At 38.1% G+C, this 27,811-nt stretch overlaps 1 pseudogene; it reads right to left on the bottom strand.

The window, feature by feature from the left end:
• The window catches only part of LOC100980483 (WASP homolog-associated protein with actin, membranes and microtubules-like), a 55,078-nt pseudogene extending 29,142 nt beyond the window's left edge, over window positions 1–25,936 (bottom strand).
• Between the last annotated feature and the right edge of the window lie 1,875 nt (window positions 25,937–27,811).

The raw sequence follows: 27,811 nt of genomic DNA, 5'->3' as shown, positions 1-27,811 counted from the left end.
CCTATTTACATTATTTTAAAAAACCTATTTACCTTTAGATAAATGTTTGAGGTGATAGATACGCTAATTACCCTGATTTGATCATTCCACATTATATACCTGTATCAAAATATCACACTATACCTCATAAATATGTACAATTATGTGTCAATTAAAAATAAAAGCAAAAAATTATTTTTTCAATCTTCATAGTAGCTTTTTTTAATTAAAGGAATTTATCTCTAATAATAAAGTCAAATAGAACAAAAATTACAGACTGAGGATCATTTTGTGGAGGAAATACAAATGTAGGCCTGGAACAGAGGGCATAAAAAAATAACATCATCCTCTTAAGTATATACTTTAAAAAAAAAGAAAAAAGAAAGTTGTAGATATCAAAAAAAAAAACAACAACACATTTTACTTTTAACTGGGCACTTTCACTACACTTATATCACAATGCTGCCTGGATAACATTTTAAAGAATTGTTTATTACAAATGAGAGGAAATGCCAGCTAAAGTCAAGGGAGTTGAACAGTTTTCAGTTTTCCCTGCCAATCTAAACCACCAGTGCCAGTAAGGACTACTCAGTGAAGAGTGCAGAGCAGGAACCCAAGCGTGTTGTGATGTCAAAAACAGCAGTTATTTTATATCATGGGTTTTGAATCACTGATATTCTATTTTTGTTGTTGCTTTTTATTGATATACCAGAAATAATGTTATTTTTTAAATGTTTCATGTTCTGAATGACCTGTTCTTAATACTTTCCTCTTTAGAGCAGTCTTCATTTATTTCCCCAGAAGTGTAGATGAGGTGATTGTTTATAGAACTTACATCTTTAAATGCTCTCAATCGTTGGAGTGTTTGACTTTCTTGGTTGATCCATTCTTTTTTCTTTTGCTCCTTTTTATCTTGTCTCTTTTCTATATTTAAGCAGATGTATATTTGTAAATTGCTCAACATTACAAAAATGTCGTGGCATACAATAAAAATGTCTTGACAAAGAAAGAGGCTGTACCCCAACATTACCACCCCAAGACTGCGCCCAGACTGCAGGCCTGGAGGCGAATTGGCTGACAGCTGCAGGTCCAGGGCAGCGCAACTCCAGTTTCCACAAGTCTAGGCCTGCATGTCACGCTACACAAACATAGAACATTTTCCTTCGGAGGACACTCACCATCTGAATACTGTGATGCTGACGAGAATATCTTATGCTTTCTTCAGCCTGTTGCAATCTGAGCCAATGATTTTCTTTGCACTGATCCTGGTGGAATAATACAAATCACCTACATGGTTTTTAATGTTACCCTGGTATAGCATAAAAGGTTAAAAGAAGAAAGCACTGCATTTGGGCGTAGTGTAAGGCATTCATTAATATTAGTTCTGGTGCGGCCCAATGGTACTCTCCTCCACAGTCTATGATGAGAGTTGCCTGGCTGCTTATGGAAATAATTTGTTCCCAGCAGAGTGCTTTAAGAGGTGAAAACAATCCACCAACCATGAGAGGACACACAGGCAGCCCCCATTCTTAAATGGGATGTGTCCCAACAATGTTTTAATGTGATTGTTTTAAACACATTTCCCCATAACATTATAAATACTAATTACATTTCCAAGCATACCTACAAATGCAGAGCAACCTACAAATACCTGAAAAATTGTTATAACTGTGTTTCACCTGTGCTTAACCACTCACTATACCAATATATAATATGCTATATGTACATAAAATCCTTAATCTATGTAAAAAATAATACAGTAATACTCACAGATAATACTAACATTTATTGAGTAGGTTTTAGCTTCAATGATAAGTACTTTTCATGCCTTATGCTACTTTATCGTCACATGAAATTTGTGTTATTACCACTATCTTTTTTTTTTGAGACTGAGTTTTGCTCTTGTTGCCCAGGCTGGAGGAGTGCAATGGCATGATCTCGGCTCACTGCAACTTCTGCCTCCTGGGTTCAAGCGATTCTCCTGCCTCAGCCTCCCAAGTAGCTGGGATTACGGGTGCCGTGCCTGGTCTATCATCCTCTTTTAACAGAGGAGAAAACTGTGAGCCCAAAAGAGATTTAAGTAATTTGCCTAATGTCACATGACTACTACCTAAGTGGCCAGACTGCGATCTGAACCCAAGTTGAGAGCTCACCTCAACTACCATTCTATTAACCGAGTGCCTTCCAAATTCCAACATTTCCAGAATCAGTGGAAAGAGCTTCTCTAAATGGGGTAGGGGGAGTGATTATATCTTGAGAGTGAAGGTTAATGCTCCAAGTCTGGATAAGAGAAGGCACAGGAGCATTTTATATACATATACATATAACACTGCCAAGGAGGTGGAGGCATCTGTTCATCCACAGCACCATGGGAGTGCCAAAGGAGACTCCTCTTGGGGCTCATGGGTTTTCTGAAATGTGGAGCAAAGGGCAAATGCCTGTAGATCTTCAAATCCTCTGAATAACAGTTCCTAAATCCAGAAGTACAATTCTTAAACACGAACATGCAAAGAATATACTCTTTTAACACATTTTTTTATTTTTAATTTTTATTAGAGACAGGGTTTTGTTCTATCACCCTAGCTGGAGTGCAGTGGTACAATCACAGCTCACTGAGGCCTCAACCTCCTGGCCTCAAGCAATCCTCCTGCCTCAGCCTCTTGAGTAGCTGGGACTATACATGCGCACCACAGAGATGAGGTCTCACTGTGTTGTCCCTGGTCTCGAACTTCTGGCCTTAAGTGATTCTCCCACCTCAACCTCCCAAAGTGCTGGGATTACAGGCATAAGCCACAGCACCTAGCCAAGCTTTTTTTAAGTATTCGTATTTACATGGAAGAGTAATTAACATTTTTGTAAGCTACAAAAGTCACAATTTTCATGTTTTCTTAATTCTAACAAGAAAAGTATAGTAGGCTCGGCACAGTGGCTCACGCCTGTAATCCCAGCACTTTGGGAGGCTGAGGCAGGTGGATTGCTCGAGGTCAGGAATTCAAGACTAGTCTGACCAACATGGTGAAACCCCATCTCTACTAAAAATACAAAAATTAGCCAGGCTTGGTGGCAGGCACCTGTAATCCCAGCTACGCAGGAGGCTGAGGCAGCAGATTCGCTTGAACCTGGGAGGTGGAGGTTGCAGTGAACCGAGATCACGCCACTGCACTCCAGCCTGGGAGACAGAGCAAGACTGCGCATCAAAAAAAAAAAGGGAGGAAAGTATAGTAAATATGAGTAAATACACATAAAAGTCTACATAAAAATGATATATAGAAGCTTCCTTTTCTGTCAGAAAAAATTAAATTTCTTAGTGTTATCTTTTTATGTATTCATGGATTTTTAAAAATTAAGAAAAAAATCACCAAATACAAGGTCTGAGGTGAGCTGAATATTGTTATCTGTAATTGTTTTGTGTACTCAATAATTTACAGTAAAATATATTTAGAATTGTTATAGCTAGTTATTAGAAATAGAGTTTCTACTTATTGTGGTTTTTAAAGTACCTGTGGTCCAGGGGTGGTGGCTCACACCTGTAATCCCAGGACTTTGGGAGGCCAAGGTGGGCGGATCACTTGAGGTCAGGAGTTCAAGACCAGCCTAGCCAACATGGCGAAACCCCGTCTCCACAAAATATACAAAAGTTAGCTGGGCGTGGTGGCACGTGCCTGTAAACCCAGCTACTTGGCAGGCTAAGGCACGAGAATTGCTTGAACCTAGGAGGCGGAAGTTGTAGTGAGCCAAGATGATGCCTCCGCACTCCAGCCTGGGTGACAGAGCAAGACTCTGTCTCAAAAAAAATAAAAATAAAGTGCCTGTGTATGCAGTGGGAATTCAACAAATAGTTGTTGAATGAATAAATTAAAACCTTGAGATTTGCTAAATGCTTAAAACCCAAAAGAAAAAAATAATATTTTTAAGAAAAATATTAAAAATCATTTTAACTATAGCCATGGATAAGTTCATAAGCACACAAAAAATTAATCACTGTGTTGGTAAAAACCTTATTTCAATACCTCTTTATCCTTCATACAAGAATAAATCTCTGGAAGAGAAAAGAAAAGAAAGCCGCTCTGAGCGTACCCACCTTTCTACTCTGGAGAGAAGCTCTTTTGACACAGATCCTGCCCCGTTTAATAGACTCCAGCTGCTGGCACTGCCTTCTGAGTTCTTTCGCTTCCAAATTCTTATCGTCCTGCAGCCCCACCACAGTCAATGACTAAGTTCCTCTGGACTTTCACATGGATCGTAATAGACAACTTCATCCTGTTTTTCTAAAAAGGTATTAATGATTGTTTAAAACATATTTTATTATTTGTAAAAATACACTGAATTTTTTTAAATGTAAGGAAAATAAAGATCACTTGTAATCCCACCACTGAGAATCACTATTAATATATAAAAAATGTATGTGTATAAATGTAATATACATATACACATGTGTATATATACATGACTATACACATGTATGTAAGTAGCATGTGTATATACATGTAAGTAGTATATGCATGTATATATACCTGTATAGACATACGTATATATACACATGCACACACACATACACATACTGCTTACATAGCTACACGTATCAATGGAGTTCTAAAAGAACACTTTCCATGGGATGGAAATAAATTTTTAGGCCAGGTGCGGTGGCTCATGCCTGTAATCCCAGCACTTTGGGAGGCCAAGGCAGGCTGCACACCTGAGGTCAGGAGTTCAAGACCAGCCTGGCCAACATGGCAAAACCCCATCTCTACTAAAAATACAAAACTAGTTGGGCACAGTGGCGTGTGCCTGTAATCCCAGCTACTCAGGAGGCTGAGGCAGGAGAACAGCATGAACCTGGGAGGCAGAAGTTGCAGTGAGCCGAGATCGAGCCACTGCACTCCAGCCTGGGCAACAGAGCAAGACTCCATCTCCAAAAACAAAAAAAAATTTAAAAAGATAAATTTTAATGGCAGCATAGTATTCTCTAATTTAAGCAATCCATGTTGTTAGGCTGTTCCAATGTTCCATTATTATTCATTTCACTGTGATGAACATCTCTGTATAAATCTTTGTGTACACTTTTTATCACTTCCTTAGCAGATAAGTGTTTAAGGATCTTGATACCCACTGCCACACTGCCCTCCAGAAAGGCAACTTATATTCTACCAGCAATATATTATTAAGATGCCTTAATGATATTTAATCTTGATTACATATTGATTTTTTAAAAGTCATGCTTACTGTAACAAATTCAAACCCACCCGAAGTACATCAAATAAACAGTGAAATTCTATTGCTCCTTCCCCAAACCTTCTGAGTCATTCTCAGAGGAAAAACATTATGAACAATTTGGCATGCATCCTTCCAGATTAACTTCCTTTTCAATGTAATTTTTTTCCTAAATATGTAAAATGCTTATAACCTGAAACTACTGAAAACAATTCTGAATACTCAGGATTAAACTAAAAGTTCAGGATCTATGTGAAGAAATTTATTAAACTTGGAGGAACTTTAGGAAAAAAGATTTAAATAAATGGAGAGAGACATACCATGTTCTTGGGTAGGAAGATTCAAAATTGCAAAGACCACTATTCTCCCCAAAGTAATCTCTAATTTTAAGCAAAATCGCAATCAAAATTCCAAAGAGTTTTTTGTTTTGAACTTGATGCTAAATTTCATCTGAAAGAATAAAGGAGTGAAAATAGTCAGAAAACTTGTGAAGTAATGGGGGGGGGCGGGTACTTGCCTTACCAGACCCTGAAATGTGCCTCCAAGACAGTCATGGGAACAGTATGGAGCCAGCAGCAGAAGCCACTCACGAACCAATGGAGGAGAACAACTCAGAAACAGACCAAAGTCAATCTAATGTTTAACTGGAGAAATGTTAAACATTTAGGGAAAATGTTTTTAAAATCAGTGATTGGGACTGCTTAACAATTTGAGGGAAAGGTTCAATTCCTACCACAATCAAAATAAATTCCACCTGGACTAAAGAATTAAATGTTTTAAAAAGTAACATCATAAACATACTGAAAGAAAACATAAGTATATATTGACATAATTTTGGGATAGGAGACTATTGCCAGACATAATCCTAAAAGCAGAAGCCATAGAAAAAATCGATAAACACGACTTCATAAAACTTAAATATTTCCGAAAGGCAAGAAAATGCAAAAGACAAGGAGAGATTATTTGCAACATATGACAGACAATAGAGAATATTATTCTTAATGTCGAAAGGAAATATTCCAAAGAAAAATGGACAAAGACTATGACTAGGCATTTCATAAAATAAGTACAAATGGCTTGTAAACATACAACATTTTGTTCAATATTCATTCATAATTAAATAAATGAAAATTGGAAGATTGCCATTTTCTCTGTCAAGCAAGCAAAAATGCAAAAGAATGGCATGAGTCTGGGAAACATACACACTCATATTCTGCTGATGAGAGCGTCTTTTTTTTTTTTTTTTTTTGAGACAAGAGTCTTACTCTGTCGCCCAGGCTGGAGTGCAGTGGCGCCATCTCGGCTCACTGCAATCTCGACCTCCCAGGTTCAAGCGATTCTCCTGCCTCAGCCTCCCAGGTAGCTGGGATTGCAGACACCCACCACCATGCCCAGCTAACTTTTGTATTTTTAGTAGAGACAGAGTTTCACCATGTTGGCCAAGCTGGTCTTGAACTCCTGACCTCAAGTAATCTGCCCCCCTCAGCCTCCCAAAGTGCTGAGATTACAGGCGTGAGCCACCACGCCCAGCCTGGGAGCGTCATTTTAAATGTACAACCTATCTAGAGGGCCACTACATAGTATGAAATTTAGAAATCAGAAAATAATACGGAGGTGAAGAAAAATGTATCTCAGATGACTGCTGTATTGTTACGTAGCAAAATGTAAAATATACATTGCCCTTGACCCAATAATTCCATCCTTAGAAATTTATTCCAAGGAGATAATCTGTCCTATACTCAAAGACATGTGTAAAGGAAAGTTCACTACACTACTGTTCAAAACAGCGGAAATTTGGAAATCACGGTATATCCATATAATGGAATACTATGCAGCCATTAAAATTTTGATACTTTTATTATTTCTGAAATAGAAAGACAATTATTATGTATTAAATGAAAAAGAGACTATTATGCATTGTATGCCTGTGTCAAAATATCTCATGTAACCCATAAATATATATATCTGCTATGCGCCCTTAAACATTAAAAAATTTTAAAAAAGATGTTACTGAACTGGTTATGTAGTTTTGGTTAAAAATTTATATTTTTACATATCAGCATATTTTGAAATCTACAAAGTTATACAGCAAATTTTTACCACTAAGTATCTCTTTTTTTTTTCTTTTTTAGACAGAGTATCGCTCTGACTTCCAGGCTGGAGTGCAGTGGCATGATCTTGGCTCACTGAAACCTCCACCTCCTGGGTTCAAGCCATTCTCCTGCTTCAAGTCTCCCAAGTAGCTGGGATTACAGGTACTTGCCACCACGTTGGACTTTGTATTTTTAGTAGAGACAGGGTTTAGTATTTTTGTATTTTTAGTAGAGACGGGGTTTCACCATGTTGGTCAGACTGGTCTGGAACTCCTGACCTCAAGTGATCTGCCCGCCTCGGCCTCCCAAAGTGCTGGGATTATAGGCCTGAGCCACTGTGCCCAGCCAACCATTGAGCATCTCTAGATGATGGGATTGGGGTAATAATCATTTTTCTTTCTTTGTTTTGCTATGTGCTAACAATGAATATATTATTTGAATAATAAACCACTGAAGGAAAACTTTAGGAAATTTTCAGATGTTACAGTTTACAAAAAGTAATTGATAATATGGTCTGTATTTCCTTAAATTTATAAACATTGTAATCTATATACTTAAATAAAAACTTTACCTTTTATAAGTCTTTTAAGAGAGTCCAACTGTGTAGTAAGCAGTATTTCTTTGTTTTTTAATATCTCAAATTTAACTTCATATAGTTGTAACTGAATTTCATAAAATTGTATTTCTAATTCATCTACAACATGTATATTTTTTTTCTTGTTCTGGAAGATCTTCCATCTTATTTTCATAGAAAAAAGAAAAATAAGTTAAAACAAATAGTATATTAAAAACAAACTTTAGAAGCATTCTAGCTATTTTCTATTCCTTGTTCCGTACTAAATATAAAAGAGCAAATAGGAAAGAAACACTTTTTCATTTCATCTAGTGATGCTAATACTTTATCCCATCCTTGAAACAGAGAAAAACATTTAGGTTTTGAGAAACATAAATGGCAATGAGGTATTATTATGTATTGCATATTGGTGTCCCCCCAAAATTCATATGTTGACACTGTAACTCCCAATGTGATGTTATTTGGAGGTGGGTCCTTTGGAAGTAATTAGGTTCAGATTATGTCAAAAGGATAGCACCCCCATCATGGGATTAGTGCCCTTATTAGAAGAGAAAGACAGGGATCACTTTCTTTCTCTCCAAACATACACACAGAAGAAAGGCTATATGAGCACTCAGTTAAGAAGGCAGCTGTCTACTAGACAGGAAGAGGATCCGCACCAGACAGTGAATCTGCAGGCACCTTGATCTTGGGACTTCCCAGCCTCCAGAACTGTAAGAAATACATGTCCATTGTTGAAGCCACCCAATCTGTGATATTTAATATTGTTATAGCAGCCTTAGCCAACTAAGACAGGTGTTTACAGTGTTTTCTGCTTTAAAGTCATAAGATTATAGGAAAAAACTTAAGTGTCTATGATCCTTCAGTGAAGTATCTCTTTGATTATTTTAAAGCTGTACTGAAAACATTGCTGGATTGATTTTCAAGTACAGTACCCACTTCAATACTGGGCTTGGTGTTACTATAAAGTGAATCCTACAATGTGGTATTTTGAAACATCTTAACCAAAGGAAAACTTTATGTCTAACCTTCCATAGGAGATGGTGTTGGAATAAGTGAAGAAAAGAAGCTCTTTAACAATGCCTGGAAAGAAAAGTGCTATCTAAAAATAAAAGTGTGCTTTACCACATGGTCTCACTTATAAGTGGGAGCTAAGTAGTGTATACACACACAGTGTGGAATAATAGACACCGGAGACTCAGAAGAGTAAGAGGGTGGGAGGGGGGATGAGAAATATTTAATGGGTACAATTACATTATGTAGGTGATGATTACGCTAAAAGCCCAAACTTCACCACTACACAATATATCCATGGAACAAAACTGCACTTGTATCCTTTATTTATACAAAATTTTTAAAAAATAAAAGTGGGGCCGGGCGCGGTGGCTCACGCCTGTAATCCCAGCACTTTGGGAGGCCAAGGTGGGCGGATCACGAGGTCAGGAGATCGAGACCACCCTGGCTAACACGGTGAAACCCCGTCTCTACTAAAAATACAAAAAATTAGCTGGGCGCGGTGGCGGGCACCTGTAGCCCCAGCTACTCGGGAGGCTGAGGCAGGAGAATGGCATGAACCCGGGAGGCGGAGCTTGCAGTGAGCCGAGATTGTGCCACTGCAGTCCGGCCTAGGCAAAAAAGCGAGACTCTGTCTCAAAAAAAAATAAATAAATAAAAAATAAATAAAAGTGTATTTTTAAAACAAAGTTATGTTTATCTTTGTCTTACCTTTCCCTGAATTTCAGCTCTTTTGTGATTTAAACACAACTCTTTCGCTCTCATGAGTTGCAGAGTCTCTTGAGCTAGCATTAGCTTAAGTTTTTCCAACCTGGGAATTGCTGTGGCCCAGGCAGCCTGGCCAAATCTCTTCACATCCTGTTCCATTTCTTTCTGCATTCCTGTTGGATTATAAAAATAAAATATAATTACACTCATTAAAAAGGGAAACATTGATCATGAGCTAATTCTTTTTTTATTGCCTCCATACTACCTGCAGAACATCTTTTTTAAAAGAAATTTTGTTTTATTAACTTTTTTATTATTATAAAAATTATACATGGTCATTAATATACAATTTTAGGTATTCAATTTTTAAAAGGACAATAATAAGTCATGATCTCACCTAGTTGAGGCAACTTCTTCTTATATTTTGGCACACTTGCTTCCATATTGTTTCTATGACTAGCTAGACAGACAGGCTCATATGGATAGTTTGACCAAAAAACCAGGATCATCATTCTGCTTTATATCTTGTTGATTCTGCGCAATATATCAGAAACTCCTGCCATTTATTAAAAAAAAATCAAGAATCATGCTTAATAGCTATGTAGTTTTCTCTTTTATGAATGTACCATAACTTAACAAACTGACAGACATTAAGTTGTTTCCTATTTGGTGTTTTTATTAACAATTATTTAAGATTGAAAAAAAGTCCTTCACCCAGCCCACAAGCCCCTGCACGGTCTGATCCCTGCCTGTCTTGCCAGCATTCTCCCTCATGCCACATTGTCCTGCACTCTCTGCGATCCAGCCCCGCAGGTTTTCTGTAAGCTCCTATTTGCCAACTTCCCTCAAGCCAGGGGACCTTTGCCAGTGCTATTCCTTCTGCCCGGAACACTCCTCACTTTTTCTATTCTCTCAATTTCCATTTACCCTTCAGATATTGGGGCAAGCGCCACTTCTCAGAGGCCTTCAGTGACCACCCTGATCAAGCCCAATTTCTCTCTCACAGACCCTCAGAGCCCCATGTCTCTCTTCTTTGTGCCATTTATTGTCACTGCCATTTTCCGTGTGCTTCAGTGAATAGATAATTAAGATTTCTCTCCCTTCGCCAGACTGTACAATGTCTCTTAATGCTTGACACTGAATTCTCGCCACCTAGAAAACACAGTGCCTAGTGCGTAAGAGGGACTCAAATGGTATTTGAATAAAATGACAATCAATTACACGTATCTGCGTATAGCATTTTTTAGATTATCACCTGCTAATGCTTTTACCGTCTCCTTAAAATAATTCACTGTGATATCTTGAATAGAGACGACAGCTTCTTCAGCCCGTCTGGTCCATTCTTCAGCTTCTTTCTCCAGGGCAACTACCCTTCTAGGACCTAGGTCATCCTCATCCAAGGACTTCTACAGACAGAAGGGAAAATTATCTTAGTAAGAGCTAATAGTTATGTAGAACCATTAGGAAATTGAAAGGAAAATTGGTCACATGGATTAATTTAACTACACTACTACTCAGTCAGTTAAATTTTCATTCATTCAGCAGTCCCTTACTGCATATGAATAAGGCTCTAAGCTGAGTACCACCTGGAAGACAAAAGGACCCTCTGGGGCATAAAGTGGGGGGAAAAAAAACTACTTTCACTTCACATGCCTAGAATAACTTTTTCTAGAGAGGAATGTTGTCAACTTACGCTTCTCTTTATTAATAATAATAGACAATTGTTTAAATGAGTGATCTGTGTTGTCAAGCACTCAGCACAGGGCCTGGAAAACAGCACTTAAGTGTTAGCTGTTGTTATCGTTTCTTTTAGGGATATGTAATATTATCACCTAAAAGACAGTATCTGTATATTCATGCTTATAACATGTACTGGTATTGGACTGAATGTTTGGGTACACCCAAAATGCATATGTTGAAGCCTAAATCCCCAGTGTGATGAGATTTGAAGATGGGGCCTTTGGGAGGTAATTAGGTCATGAGGGTGGAGACCTCAAGAAAATTGGGATTAATGCCCTTATAAAAAGAAGAGGAGACACAGGATCTCTCTCTCTGCTCTTCACCATGTGAAGACACAGCAAGACAGTCGTCTACAAATTAAGAAACTGGCCCTCACAAGACACTGGATCTGCCAGCACCTTGATCTTAGACTACCCAGCCTCCAGAACTGTGAGAAAAAAAGTTTTGTTGTTTATAAGCCACTAATCTACAGTACTTTGTTACAACAGCCTGAACTAAGACATGTACAGCTATGTCATCCAATATGCAATTTTTCTTCTACAAAGCATAAGAAATATGTACAAGTTAGCCGACAAGGAATTACAAATCAAAACCATAACAAGATACCACTTCACACCCACTAGGATGGCTGTAACCAAAGAGACACACAATTACAAGTGTTGGTGATAATGTGGACAAATTGGAACCCTCATTTACTGCTTCTGGGAATATAAAATGATGCACCCACTTTGGAAAACCATCTGGCAGTCTTTCAAAAGGTTAAACATTGAGTAATCACAGGACCCAGCAATCCTAGTCCTCAGTACGTACACAAGAGCAATGAAAAGATATGTCTACACAGAAACTCACACACAAACATTCATAGCAGAATTATTCATGATAGCCAAAAAGTGGAAACAACCCAAATGTCCATCAACTGATGAATAAAATGCAATATATCCATACAATGAATATTACTGAGCAATAAAAAGAAATGAAATCCTGGTATTTGCTACAACATGGATTAGCCTTGCAAACACTGTGCTGAGTGAAAGGACCACGTATTGAATAATGCTGTTGCTATGTCCAGAGTAGGGAAATCCACAGAGACAGAAAGTAGATTGGTGGTTGCCCAGGGTTGGGAGTGACTAATGGGTACAGGGTTTCTTTTGGGGGTGAAAATGTCCTGAAATTACATAGTAATGATCATTGTGCAACTTTCAATATACTAAAAATCACTGAATTGTACATCTTTTTATATATGTAGATATATTTTATATATATATACACATATATACGTATATACGTGTATATGTATATAGACGTATATATGTATATACGTCTATATACATATATTATACAGATTATATATGTATACATATATACACATATATACATATATGTATGTACATATACATATATATACACAGATTTTATATGTATATATATATATATATATAGTCTGTGAATGGTATCTTAAAACAGCTGTTACTTAAAGAAAGGAAAAATATAGACCGGGTGCGGTGGCTCATGCCTGTAATCCCAGCACTATGGGAGCCTGAGGCAGGCAGATCACCTGAGGTCAGGAGTTCCAGACCAGCCTGACCAACATGAAGAAACCCTGTCTCTACTAAAAAAATACAAAATTAGCCGGGCCGGACATGGTGGCACATACCTGTAATCCCAGCTACTTGGGAGGCTGAGGCAGAAGAATCGCTTGAATCCAGGAGGGTGGAGGTTGCAGTGAGCTGAGATCACGCCATTGCACTCCAGCCTGGGCAACAAGAGCGAAACTCCATCTCAAAAAAAAAAAAAAAAAAAAAAAAGAAGAAAGCAAAATATATGCAAGAAGTAGACTCTCCAAATAATAGACTTTCAAAATAATGAACAGAACAACTTTATCCACAGGTTACAGTGGCATGAGTTTCATCTAAATGTGATACTATTTTTATAGTACAATCATCTGGCAGGGGCATGAGATTATATGTGGTAAGATGGCCCAGTGCAGGGGGCAGAAATCAAGAGATCTCTTAGGTGTCTTCTGATTCCCGTTGTTGAGACCCAAGGCAAGCTATTTAACAACTCCGGACTCTAGATTCATTTGTAACACTGGAATAAGAATGCCTTTTCTGAATGGTGTCACAAGGATGTTTGATGGCTCAATGAAGCAAGAGCGATAACTGTATTTACTAAAATTTAAGTTACTGAATTACAATCTAGGGTCCTGCTATTTAAATTTTCATCCTATTTTAAGAAATCTGCATGAGTCCTTAGAGGAAAACAACTGAAGCAAATAAACATCACATCAAAAACAATTCATCAGGCTGGGCGCAGTGGCTCACGCTTGTAATCCCAGCACTTTGGGAGGCTGAGACGGGTGGCTCACTTGAGGCCAGGAGTTCGAGACCAGTCTGGCCAACATGGTGAAACCCCGTCTCTACTAAAAATACAAAAAAAGTTAGCTGGGCATGGTAGTGCACACCTGTAATCCCAGCTACTCAGGAGGCTGAGGCAGAAGAGTCACTTGAACCTGGAGGAGGTTGCAGTGAGCCAAGATCGTGCCACTGCACTCTAGCCTAGCTGACAAAGAGAGACCCTGTCTCAAAAAAAAAAAAAAAAAATTCATCGCTAGAAAAAACATTTAACTCTTTAAAATTTGTAGGAATCTTAAGCTATTAAGATGACCAACGTAAATGTCTTCATTTTCTATCAATTTTAAATATAAATTCAATATTTAAACATAAGGGTGAACTAGGCATAGTGGCTTACACCTGTAATGCTACGCTTTGGGAGGCCGAGGTGGGCAGACTGCTTGAGCTCAGGAGTTAGAAACGAGCTTGAGCAACATGGCAAAACCTCATCTCTATCAATAAATAATAAACATAAGAGTAAACCCAAACAAAGTACAGAGATTGAAGATTAAGTGTAAATAAAGAAATAATATATGAAAAATAGTAAATGTGATAAAAATTAAAAAGAAGTACCAAAATATCAAGCTTACATAAAGTTGCAACTTCTCGCATAGCCCTAAATGGCTGCAGTAAGTACTGGAAAAACATGGTTGCCACGGTAACTAACTCCTGGTAGGCTTCATCTTCCTCTTGGTAAACTTTCATTAATGCTACCATGGTGTTGGCTTTTCCGTGTCCTTGAATAACCTAGAGAACAAATGTGAATAAAGCTCAAGTCAGGACAGTGTAATACATACCCAACAAACAAAACTAAACAAAAGAAACCTTCATGTTCTCAACTTTCAATACATTAATTTAAAATATTGATTAAATATGAAAATGTTATCATCCTCCATCAAAAACGCCCAATAAAACAAGAATTGTTAAGAAAATTATGATATATCCATGGCAGAATATTATTACTGTAGTCATTCAGCACTGTGCTTCTGAAGATTGTTTAATAATATGGAGACTTTTGGCCAGGCACCGTGGCTCATGCCTGTAATTGCAGCACTTTGGGAGGCCGAGGCGGGTGGATCACTTGAGGTCAGGACTTCGAGACCAGCCTGAGCAACATAGAGAAACACTGTCTGTACTAAAAATACAAAATTAGTTGGGCGTGGTGGCGCATGCCTGTAATCCCAGCTACTGGGGAGGCTGAGGCAGGAGAATCGCTTGAACCCGGGAGGCGGAGGTTGCGGTGAGCCGAGACAGTTCCATTGCATTCCAGCCTGGGCAACAAGAACGAAACTCCGTTTCAAAAAAAAAAAGAGACTTTTATAATTAAATGGAGAGGCAGAGTACAAAGTTTAATCTCAACCGTGCACTAAGTATGCAGCGAAAAGGACCCAAAAGAAGGTTTGAAGTTGTGGATATTTTTTCATTTGACTTTTCTGACTGTAAAGGTTTTGTGAGGCTGTATTCCTTTTTAAAAGCTCCTAAGGGCCAGGCATGGTGGCTCACGCCTGTAACCCCAGCACTTTGGGAGGCCACAGCAGGCGCATCACGAGGTCAGGAGAACGAGACCATCCTGGCTAACACGGTGAAACCTGTCTATACTAACAATACAAAAAATTAGCCGGGCGTGGTGGCGGGCGCCTGCAGTCCCAGCTACTGGGGAGGCTGAGGCAGGAAAATGGCGTGAACCGGGGGGGCAGAGCTTGCAGTGAGCCAAGATGGCACCACTGCACTCCAGCCTGGGCGACAGTGCAAGACTCTCTCAAAAAACAAAACAAAACTCAACTAAACAAAACCTCATAAAACATTACAGAGCTGTCTCCAAGTACTTTAGCATGTTGATTCTCTTAATGCCCCAGGTTAATATTCCCATGAAGTCCTTAGCAGTCAACTCATTTACAGAGCCTCAGCTGTGGTTCCAGTCTCTGCTGGTTATTGCTTGTGCTGCAGGGCAGAAAACAAACTGAACAGTGTATAATCTAGGTGGAATGATTTGGTTGGAAATTATTTTACTCCCACAAGAAGATAAATAAAATCAAATAATATAGATTTTTTTCAACCAATACATTCTTAAATTCTTCTATTTCCATCCTTCTGCTTAAGGCTAAAGTGATCTACTTTCAGCTGTATTTTTTATCCAGGTAATAATATTATCATTTTTTTAAGTGAAAGCCTCACTGAACAAAATTAAAACACACACGCAAAAGTCAAAAGGCAAGTGGTACATTTCAGCCTTCTTTCTTAGACTATTCAGAAAAATTCCAGAGTTAAAACATTTAGCTTCATTTTATATATCCTAGCAATGCTAGCAATTGGTCTAATTCTAGAATCAATTGCTTTTCTATTCTAAATATAAAGTAAATATTAAAATTATATATTTGGACATGCTGTGAATTTTAGCTTCCCCTCTCAACCCCTCATTTTTGAGTTCTAGATAAATATGTCAACTACACTAACGTGAACAGCTAGCTCAACAGAATGAACTACATTCATGCTGTAGTACCCCAGAGCGAACTTAAATTTGGGAAAACTAACTTTTCTGATAGCAACTACAGTAAAATACACCATATAAATGTTCGATTTTAAGGAGAAACCACCTATCTCTGTGAGAAACCAAGTGTTTAAAAAACAAGTCTGATACAAAATGATACCATTTTTGAAACTCCGGTGGGTTCGTCGTATCCTAAGGTGAAAGTTATAAAGTTGAAGATGAAAAGCTGACTGGCCTGAAACTCCCCTGTGGTTTCCTCATAGTCTAAAGTGAAATCAACACGTTAAGTGGGTGTGTAGACATTTACACATAAAGCTCACAGTACAAAAATGACCCCACTAACAAGCTTTTATAAAACCATTTTAATTTAGAAAGCTTATTCTGTATTTAGCTTAGGCTGAATTCTTCTCTTCACCTCCCCTTCCTCAAAAGAATGCACAGAAAAATATCATTCAGGTTAATAAGAGCAGTGAGCCGAGACTCCAGCCTGGCTCTGCTTAGTAAACCGTGGGTGTGGATTTAGAAGGCATACTTTCTCCTAAACCCTTCTATGAACCTGAACTTCCCCGTCCCCTTAAGTTCAGTAAGTTTACCACTCAAATAATTACTCGCTCAAACTACCTCTTTCAAGCTTAAAAGGGCACTAATGCGGTTATTCTAAACTGATGGATAAAGCTCACTTTCTACCGGCTTTCCATTTGACCAAGTCTATATTACTTAAAACACCCGAACTCCTAAAAGCCATTTCTTCCTCTAAACCATTTTATCCCACTTGCGACGTCCCCTCATACACAGACTTAGAATTGTTTAGTCCGTGTTATTCTTTCCTACATGGATGGGCTGTTTTCAGTTTTGCTTGCGGTATTTCTGGCAATTCCCGTTACAATATCCTGCTCCGCCAGCATCTTCAGGGCAAAGGTCGGGGGCCTAGCGCGGCTCCCAGCTGCAAGTACACTAGGCTCTAACTTCGCTTGTCCTCTCTGCAGGCCCTGCCGGAGCTCCCCCCGGTTTCCCGCAGCGATCCCGCGCAGGTGAGGGCACCTGGGAGCCCGTGGCCGTCTCCGCCCGCCGGCTCCTCCCCATCAGCCGTCAGCCAGGGCTCTCGGCGCCGGGGAAGCCTCTCGCAGGGTCCCAGGCCACCTAAGCGCGGACGAATGCCGGCGGCCCGGCCTCGCTTACCTGACGCAGCCGCGCGTCCGCCTCGACCCCTCAGGCGCGCAGGGCCCGCTCCCGAAACTCGCGCGGGCTCTCGCCGTCGGCCGCGCGGCCCTTAGCCGCGAAGAGAGCGTCGCGCACGGTGGCGCCGCCACAGCCGTGGGCCGCCGCGCCCAGGTAGGCTCCAGCTGCCCGCAAAGCTCCTGCGGCGCCGCCTCGCCGGGACCCGCGCGCGCCGGCCAGAGCAGCGCCCACCGCCCGAGCCCCACACCTCAGGCCCCGCCGCCGCCCACGTCCAGCTCCGGCGGCAGCCGTGGGAAGCAGTGTTCCAGAGGCGGCCACAGCGCCGCTAGCTGCCGGCGCGCGCCGCGGAACCCCGCGGCCGAGAGCCGGCCGGCCCAGATGGGCGGGGACACGGCGGCCTCGGGCTTGTGCTCCAGCCCCAGCCGGGCCCCCTCGCGCCGCTGCGGCTGCTGCGCGGTGCGGTCGTGACAAGTCACAGCAAACTTGCCCTCCGCGCCGTTCCAAGCCACCAGGAAGCGCAACCGGTGCCTCTGGGGATCGGCGAAGAGGCCCTCCCGGAGCGGCGCCCAGCCCTCCAGGCTGTCGGGTTGGCTCGTCCTCCATGGCCGTCGGCGGCAGCGGCCCTAGGGCTTGGCGGGCGCGGGCCTGACCTCGTCGCACCGCCTGTCAGGGGACAGTCCCAGGTGAAGCATTTTTCGCTCCACAATTGGTATTTTAACAATATGAATGAAAAAAAAAAAAACCTCAGCTGTTTTGATAGAAATAACAAATATGCCTAGGAATCATCTTCCTTGAAGGGAGAGGAGGGTCTTATTGAACTTGAAAAAACTAAATAAGCAAAGTTGATACATAAGGACACCCTTCTTTTTACCCTTACCTATTCTTAACAACTTTATTTAATTTCTGACACTGTCACCAACTGAAAAACGGTCTAACTAAAAAAAAAAAAATGATCATGAAGGTGAGAAAAATTGTGACGTGTTCTATCCTAATCCAATATATCTAAACCAATTTTACTGATAGAGAAAATATATTAAGTGAATGATGTAAATACATTAGTATAGGTAACAACTCTTTGAAAGTAAAGTTTGCACATAACATGAAATACATAGAGAATTACTGCCGTCTCGAAGGAGAGAACCCTTGATGGGGAGTGGTAGTCAAAAAGGTGTACGAGCAAGTCATCTGTTGCAAGGTGATGGGAGGAGATGTTTTTGCAGGCATTCAGTATCAGTCAGAGGTTTTAACGATTTTTGTTTTTTATCTTGAGAGTTGGAGACTAGAAGATCTAAAATAGGAAAATTTTGGCATATCCATAGATAGAATGGAAACTCTTGTCCAAAAATAACGTGCTCCAAGTCATGAAAAACAGCACACATGCACAATTAACTACAGAGTTACACAAGATGGTGTCTTCATTCGATTTTATTTGAACTCTTATTCTTCTCTTTTACGCTTTGTGTCCTTGTTAATTAACTCTTCCATTTTTTCCTCATCCTAAGGGGTACTTTAAACATTTTATTCAATAACTCTTAAGGCAATTTTTACAATTCTATTCACATATAAAATTGTCATAAGCATGTTTTGTGAGTGAAAAATTCTAATTTGTAATGCATATCAAGTGAAAAGCCTCAGTTCAGCACTCGTCACATCCAAAATCTGTGTTATATAATAATGTAAAAGACATATTTTCACACATGTAGCTCAAATGAGATTCTTACTTAACATTTCTCTCTCTTTTTTTTTTTTTTTTTTGAGACGGAGTCTCGCTGTTGCCCAGGCTGGAGTGCAGTGGCGCAATCTCAGCTCACTGCAAGCTCTGCCTCCTAGGTTCATGCCATTCTCCTGTTTCAGCCTCCCAAGTAGCTGGGACTACAGGTGCCCGCCACCACGACCAGCTAATTTTTTGTATTTTTAGTAGAGACGGGGTTTCACAGTGTTAGCCAGGATGGTCTTGATCTCCTGACCTCGTGATCTGCTCGTCTCTGCCTCCCAAAGTGCTGGGATTACAGGCATGAGCCACCACGCCCGGCCTACATTTTACAAAATTTAACTCAATCTTTTATTTTAAAAAATGTGCATATACTGCCTGTTCAAGTACTTAATCCTTTTATTTATTATTTGAAATTGGAGGTCCATCTTTTTAGATTGTTAGGAGGTCTTCACATATTTGAATGAGTTATTAAGTTGATACAACCATTTTGGAAAAATAATTATCATTATCTACTACATTTAAACACATAATTTATGACTAGCAGTTTCAACAGAAACACCTGGATGTTCATCAGGCTAGAATGGATTGGAAAGCTCCATATTCATTCAACAGGGTGCTACACAAAACAAAAAGGAATGAATCACTGGTCCATAACATAAACAGATTTCACAAATGTAATTTTGAGTGAAATAAGCCAGAAAAAAATAAATACCGTATGCTTCCATTTATATGAAGACAAAGATAGGCAATATTAATCTATGGTAACATGTGAGACTGACTGCTTTTTCTCAGCATCAGCTGAGAGCCTGAAAAATATTTTTCTGGGGTGCTAAAAAAGTGCCAGATCTTAAAAATATTTGTACAAAAGATAATAATATTTGTTTTTTATATAAATAGGTACAAAACACAAATATGTACAAAAATGTATTTATAAATCTGTTAAACAAGATTACTATTTATACTTCAATATGATTTTTTTCACTTTTGTTGACATTAGTAAACCATCACACTTAATAAACAGCCATTTGGAATTGTTCTTGATTTAGGTATTTCCTTGATTAAATACCAAGTAGGAACATACCTTGATTCTAAAATATAAAGAATATCATTCCATGAAAGTTTCCATGAAAACTATCTTGCATTCTAAAATATTTTTAAAAGTACTTATTTTCAAAGTTCAGTTTCCTATTTTAAACAAAAGTTGAGCTAAATTACATATAAGCTAGTCCCCAAAATATTCAGTAAATATCAAATGAAGGTGTGAAACTTAAAGATTTCAATTTTTTTACTAGTTAATTTGCAGTGCTCTATTATTTTGCTTAATAAACAATTTTATGCTAGAAATAAGCAGATTTCCCTATTCACATTATCTTTACCAAGAGCACTTAAATAAATACCATTGATTACTTGCAAAATACAGATTGTAGATTCAGAGCTCAAAACTAAAGCTCTGAGGATGTAATTCAATTAAAACAACCCATAGTTGTGAATTCACCTCACCAGTGTCCCTAAGACAAGAAGCTCTTTCTCACATCAAAGTGAATTATTTTAATTCACTTTGGATGTTAGGAATATCCTAACTCCTTTGTAATTAAAAACAAAAAGAAAACTTCTGATGCTTCTTTATATCTTAACAATCATGAGGTCTATAAAAATATGAACACAGAAGTTTGGGTCAGTTCAATGACTGAACTAAAACATTATTTCCCAACATGTCCATGTTTTACAAGATGATGGGGTTGTTATCTGTGATGCCATTGCAAAGATCTTGATGGTTCCAAAACACTAAGCATCACATAAGCCATGTTATAGCTGTTGCCCCAAATTTACCAAACCATTTGGATTAAAACTCTCAGTAAGGGCCTCTGAGGCACAAAGATCTATGAGTAACTCCTTAACCCCTTTGCTCTTACTCTTCAGGTACAATTTCAAATTTTCACCTTTCCCTTTCTGCACTGACCTTGGGAAAGTCACTTTTGTCTCTGTGATCTAATTTTCCACATCAATAATGTATCTATATTTGGCATAGAGAGTTATGAGAATAAAATAATAACATATATGGGCAATTTCTGTGAATACCAATTGTACAGGTGGATTTTTAAATAATAGATTTAGGGCCGGGCGCAGTGACTCACACCTGTAATACCATCACTTTGGGAGGCCGAAGCGGGTGGATCACCTGAGGTCAGGAGTTTAAGACCAGCCTGAACAACAAGGTGAAATACCGTCTCTACTAAAAATACAAAAATTAGCCAGGTGTGGTGGCGGGCACCTGTAGTCCCAGCTACTCAGGAGGGTGAGACAGGAGAAGTGCTTCAACCCACAAGGCGGAGGTTGCAGTAGGCCGAGATCGCGCCACTGCACTCCAGCCTGGGCGATGAAGCGAGACACCATGTAAAAAACAAACAAACAAATAAATGAAATATATTTAGGAAAACTATTATAAGAAAAAATTTGAAAGCATTAAGAACTCTATTATGGACTGAACAAAAAAAGGAGAATTGGTACCATACCTTGGTAAGTTTATTTTAATAAGCCCAATTTCTATTAGTTCTTCAGTGTTTCCTCTTGCTCCGTGAATGTATGTTCCTTGCCTCTATCTTATCCCATTTTTTCTATTGTTAATGCACAGAGAGTTGTCGCAAGTTCTATTCTCAATGCCTACTGCATTGGGCAATAGATGACTCTGGTTCCCAAATCAGAAAAACCTCATTTTTAAGAAACGTTTGAGCTTTGACTTTGATCTCATTCAGAATATTTTGGTTCAAAAGTTTTTTGTTTTTTTGTTTTTTTTGAGACGGAGTCTCGCTTTGTCGCCCAGGCTGGAGTGCAATGGCGCGATCTCGGCTCACTGCAAGCTCCGCCTCCCGGGTTCACGCCATTCTCCTGCCTCAGCCTCCCTAGTAGCTGGGACTGCAGGCGTCCGCCACCACGCCCGGCTAATTTTTTTTTTTGTATTTTTAGTAGAGACGGGGTTCCACCATGTTAGCCAGGATGGTCTCAAATCTCCTGATCTTGTGATCCGCCGGTCTCGGCCTCCCACAGTGCTGGGGTTACAGGCGTGAGCCACCATGCCTGGCCCAAGAGTCTTAAGTTTGTGTAAATAAGCACCTTTGAAAACTACATCTACAAATGGGAATATGGAATAAAAAGGACAAGCCAAAGGTTATGGAACAAAATAAAACATGAAGAAAGAGAAATAGAAACACAATATTACTATATACAATATAGTAATATATTTTAAAATATGAAAAACGCTAGCAAAAAAAGCAATATGTAAACAAAAGAATTGGAGTAAAATAATAGAATTTGAAACAGCACAATCTGCTGAAAATATACAAAAGACAAATTAGGGTATTCCTGAGCTCACTGTTTATAATATTAGAACATGTATATAAAAAGGAAAAGTGACTTTAAAATGTCTGGGGGCCAAGGAATATATAGTTTGTTACATTTTATTTACAAACAGTTTCTTTGACTAGGGAATCAATTTAAATTTTCTGTTTTGGAAATAATATAAATATATCTTTATTTTAGACTTTTTGCTGTAAAGTTTCTTAAATATTTACAACTTTAGGATAATCAGTGTACATTTCAATATATAATGTCCTAAAAATCAAACAGCTACCAAACATTGAATTGAAGTTCTGACTTATATAAATCATTTGCATAAAAGCTGATCATTAAAAACAGTATCTAATGAACATTTTGGCCCCAATATTAATTAAAACTGAAATGATAGCATTACAAGCTAAAGATTAATTTCAATGACATGTCATTCAACCATTTTGACATAATTGACTTATAATAATCTAAAATTGACTATTTTTATGACATATTTGACCTAAATGAAGAGAAAAAAGCTTTGACTCATTCTTAGTTACTCTTTCTAACCAATTGATGGCCAATAACTGAAATTAATTTCAAACCATTTTTTGTTATTTTAATCTTTTAAACATGTTTTACTTTCAGTGATTCATTTTCTAACATTCATAGCCAAAGCCCAGGCTCTACCCATCTTTGTCTACCTTAATGACTTTGTCAATTGTTGGCATACACTGGGTCTTAAAAACTTGTGTTTCTTCCGAATTAATTAATGAAGTAGAATTGCTCTTACAGGGTTTCATATACCATTACCTCCAAAAGAGTACATTAGAAGTATTAGAAAATACTGATATTTATAAACAGATATTTATCTTATGATACAAAGAGCTAGAGCTGTTTTATTTTCTGTAAAACTAAGAATAACTTCTTGATAACATAGCTTCACAAAAAGAAAACCCAACACATTTCCATAAATAATTCTCTGAAATAACTATGTGAGTTTGTGTCTTTTTATATACATGTAGATATACATATACTTACACATCTATACATATATATGTAACATAAAGGATATGAACATTAGGACTGTTTAATGTCTATTTGTCTTGGAAAGAAAAATATACTTAAAAATATTTCTCAATTGGGATTTGTAATCGTACCAACTTAATTGATAAACTTGGCAACTGCTTTTATGTTCCGTCTCCTTCCATAAATTTTTCAAAATACTAATTCAACAAAGAAACAGCTCTAATTTTCATTGGAAATAATTTATATACTTGTTTAGAGCAGAGAAAAATTAAGAAAAACTTCAAAATGGTCTCAAAAAATTGCTAAATATTTTCAATGGAAAACTAAATGTTAGTTTAGCTGATTGTATGGGGTTTCTGAACCTTTCACTTTTTGTTTGTTTTACCTATTTCACAACTGTGTAAATTGCAAATAATTCCTGTCCATGAAAATGCAGATTATCCAGTGTAGATATATTTGACCATCACCCTATGGATATTGGCTAGTTTTGCCTTTATTAAGCAAATTCATTTCAGCATGAATGTCTGCCTATATATTCTCTGCTCTTTGTATTCTCCTTTGAACCAGTTAAAACATCCTGTGGCACTCTTATTTATTAATCAGTTAAATAAAATCATGAACATATATTCATTTTACATTTGTATGAGAACCATTATTTTTCTTTTCTTTAAAAAAATTATCCTTTGACATTGGGTTGACATTTTCTTAAGACATGCCATAAAGAGAGGATATCAAGTTTCTTAATGTCAGTTCTAGAGGAAAAAAAAATTCTTTATAAAAATTTAACCTCATGTGTAACAGTTTCCATTCCCATAGCAATGATATTTGATATACATTGTATATATTAATCTGGGAATGATGTAAGATTCCAAGTATAATTTTATCAGTGAACTCAACTACTTGATTACTTTCACTTATTTAAATATCTAGTTCAATGTTGTCCAGTGGCATTGTGGATTTAGGTAATTTTACCAGGCAGCTGTTCAATTTCTGCACTTTCTGTTTGCCCATGCAGAACACAACACATTTTATAAGTCAAAGTATAGGCATCTGGTGGCATAATTTTAATTTGTTATCAAATAAAAGCCTCATCAAATTAGTCTAGAAAATAACTCATTATTTACTTTATTTTAGGACTGTATCACTATGTAATGAGATACAAATATATGTAAATGTAAGTGCCTAAGAGGCATGCAGAGAGCCTAAGATGTATGCAGTATGCCTAACAGGAATGCAGAGAGCTTCATTTCCATTGTCAGCTGCTCAGTTGTTTCTCAGGAAAGAAATGTGGCCAACGGACACCATTTAAGAGATATATAGCAACAAGTTCAGAAAATTCTCATAAATGGGAGTGGCTAATGCATAGACAATAGCATTGACCTTTGATCCATATATATATATAATGTACCTCAAATACATTTGGATCAATTTAATTGTGAGTGCTATAAACTACAAATGAAAGTAAAAAAGCAAATCTGTTGATATTTTAGAAGAATGAAAGATTATTAACTCATGGCCTGTATGTATTTGGAATGAGAAGGTTGTACATAGCTTTCTTTGGATGGGGTGGAATTGAAATTGTGATTTACAGTGACTAAAACCTGACTGCTTTCACATTTTTTTTTTCACTGTTGGGGGTGAAATTCTTGATTGATTTGTGCATTGGGAACTTTTTTTTTTTTTTTTTGGAGACAGAGTCTCGCTTTGTAGCCAAGGCTGGAGTGCAGTGGCGGGATCTCGGCTCACTGCAAACTCCACCTTCTGGGTTCACACCATCCTCCTGCCTCAGCCTCCCAAGTAGCTGGGACTACAGGCGGGCGCCACCACGCCTGGCAAATTTTTTGTATTTTTAGTAGAGACGGGGTTTCACCATGTTAGCCAGGATGGCCAGGATGGTCTCAACCTCCTGACCCTGTGATCCACCTGCCTTGGCCTTCCAAAGTGCTGGGATTACAGGCATGAGCTACCATGCCCCACCTTTTTTTTCCTTTTCTTTTTTTTTTTTTCTTTCTTTCTTTCTTTTTTTTTTTGTTAGTCCTTCCCTCCAGTGTCGTGGAGATAATTGGAAAATGTTTTAGAGCAAAAAAGTTTATTTCTCCTTCTTGTTGTTAGCAAAGAAATTTATTTTTCCTTCTTGTTATTTATTGGCCTTGGAGACATACACCAAATAGCTCATTCTACTTCTGAAATTTTGTTTTGATTTCCCTGGCCCTCCCCATGAAGTATTTCAGATTAGCAGGGAGTCAAGCATTGTCTGTCTATCTGTGAATAAAATATTTCAGGCTGCTTTTCCATAATATACATGCTCTTGCCTTTACGAGTCACACTCACATCTTCTGGTTTTGTAAAACACCAGGTAAAGAAGAAAACAATGTTTCTGAATTCTGCTTTATCAGCCCAGTAGAGAACTCCTCCCTTCCCTGAACTGAGGGCCACGTCTAAGGGGTTGAAACAGGGCCAGTTACATTCTATGTTCCCAACATAATTGTCCATGCACGGATCCAATCAAGTTAAATGAGAAATAGGATATTTATTCTAAAAACAAGTTATTGCTACAATAATAATAATACTATAGTAATATTATTATTCTAATAATGATATTAGAATAAAAACTGGTTATTAAAGTACTAAACAGTTGAAAATCTAAATGTCTCACAAGGTCAACTATAGCAAGTATATAAGATTTAGTATTAGTCACACGTCAAAAATTATATCCATAAAAGTAATGACATATGAAAACAGTTTATTGATACAGATATAACAAATATAACTAAACTGTGCTGAAATGTATTTTAAAATAAAATATGCCAAAATATTATTGATGATGACTTTGGATGATGGTATTACTACTAAGGTTTCAAATTTAATTTGCTTCTTACTTCTGAGTACTTTTATAAATTTTTAAATAATAAAATTAGTGTGTTAAAAATATCAAGTGATATCTAGAAATCAGAAAAAGGCATATTGCCAGAGGAGGACCGAGTTAGTAGATTTGAGGCTCCATTAAGTTTTGTTTATGATCAAAAACCAAACAAAAACCAGGCAACAGTGGCAAAAAATAGCTCACTCCCTTCCTGGAAAAGTAAATGAAACTACAAAGAATTTCCAAACTTAAAAACTATACATTTCAAGTCTGTTCATAACTAGTGAAGTCACAGTTTCTGAAAACAATGATAAAATTTTAATTGATATTTAATTCATATTTTTTGTTTAAAAAACTATCAGTATTGGAAGATAAATTTCATGGGAAAAGCATTGAATCATTAAGTTTTGCAGTCACAAAGGTAAATATAATTTGCTTAATGCTGCCCTCAGCTTACAATGAGTCTTTAGTATTTTCTAAGCTATGAGTTCACCAAAATATAGGATTGTTTTGCTGCATATAATTTGCTCGGTGATCAAACACAAAGGAGTTACCTATGTTAAGATGTGAATAATAAATTTATGCAAAATTTATGAAAGTGTACATTGGAAAGACAATAAAACTTTCCATTAAATTGGTGGGAAAGGAGCTCAAAACCTAGCTGGGTGATTCATTATTTTAATGACTTCCTGCTTTACTGCAAAACCTCTCTCTTCATTCGGTGTTGGTAGTTTGAGCCCCTGTTAAGGATATAGGCTCACAATGAAGCTTCTATAAAGTTCTGGACCTCTGTCATGCTGGCATGTATGTCATTCTCCTTTAGGAATGATGAGGAGACTGGAAAGCGGTTGCTCCAAGGGAAGGGATAATTTTGCAAACCTGAGCTGTCTAAGCTCAGCATGAATTGGAGTGGGCTGCTGACTCAGGCTAGCAGAGGCAGCCAGGAAACATGCAAATCTGCAATCCATTCTGCCAGGTCTGTCCCAGCAGGTGTCACTAAAGGCACCTCTGTGTGCTTGTCACTGTGGCAGCCTTGACAAGGAAGGTGGAAAGGAAAAAGAGACCCAGTGCTGAACTCCAAGCAGAGATGGGGCTTTTCTCTATGCATATTTTCCCTCCCCTCCCAGCCTGCATTTCCAATAACATATTGATTTATATTTGTATTATGAAACAAAAGTGGTTGTAATCAGATGTTCTTTCCTTTTACACACAATGTTAGCTCCTATTTACATTCCTAACTGAACAATGTCTAAAGAGGTACTTAAACTGATGTAAAACGCAGATAATCTTATGACCAAATGCTTAGCGCAAGAAAAAACTTCAATTTGCAAGAGAAGTCCCTCCAAATACAGAAAGGACCAGTATTGTAAGAGGTACCTTAACTAAAATGTGGCAATGTAAGGAGCAGAGCAGGAAGAACTTTTAAGTCTGAAACTTACAACAAGTCAATTTCATAGTCAGTTTCCCTGGGCCTTCCACAACAGCCTCTGGCATCTGTTTTCTCT

This window comes from Pan paniscus, chromosome 16 (assembly GCF_029289425.2).
Source record: "Pan paniscus chromosome 16, NHGRI_mPanPan1-v2.0_pri, whole genome shotgun sequence".
NCBI lineage: Eukaryota > Metazoa > Chordata > Mammalia > Primates > Hominidae > Pan > Pan paniscus.
This window is presented reverse-complemented; position numbering and strand designations above follow the sequence as displayed.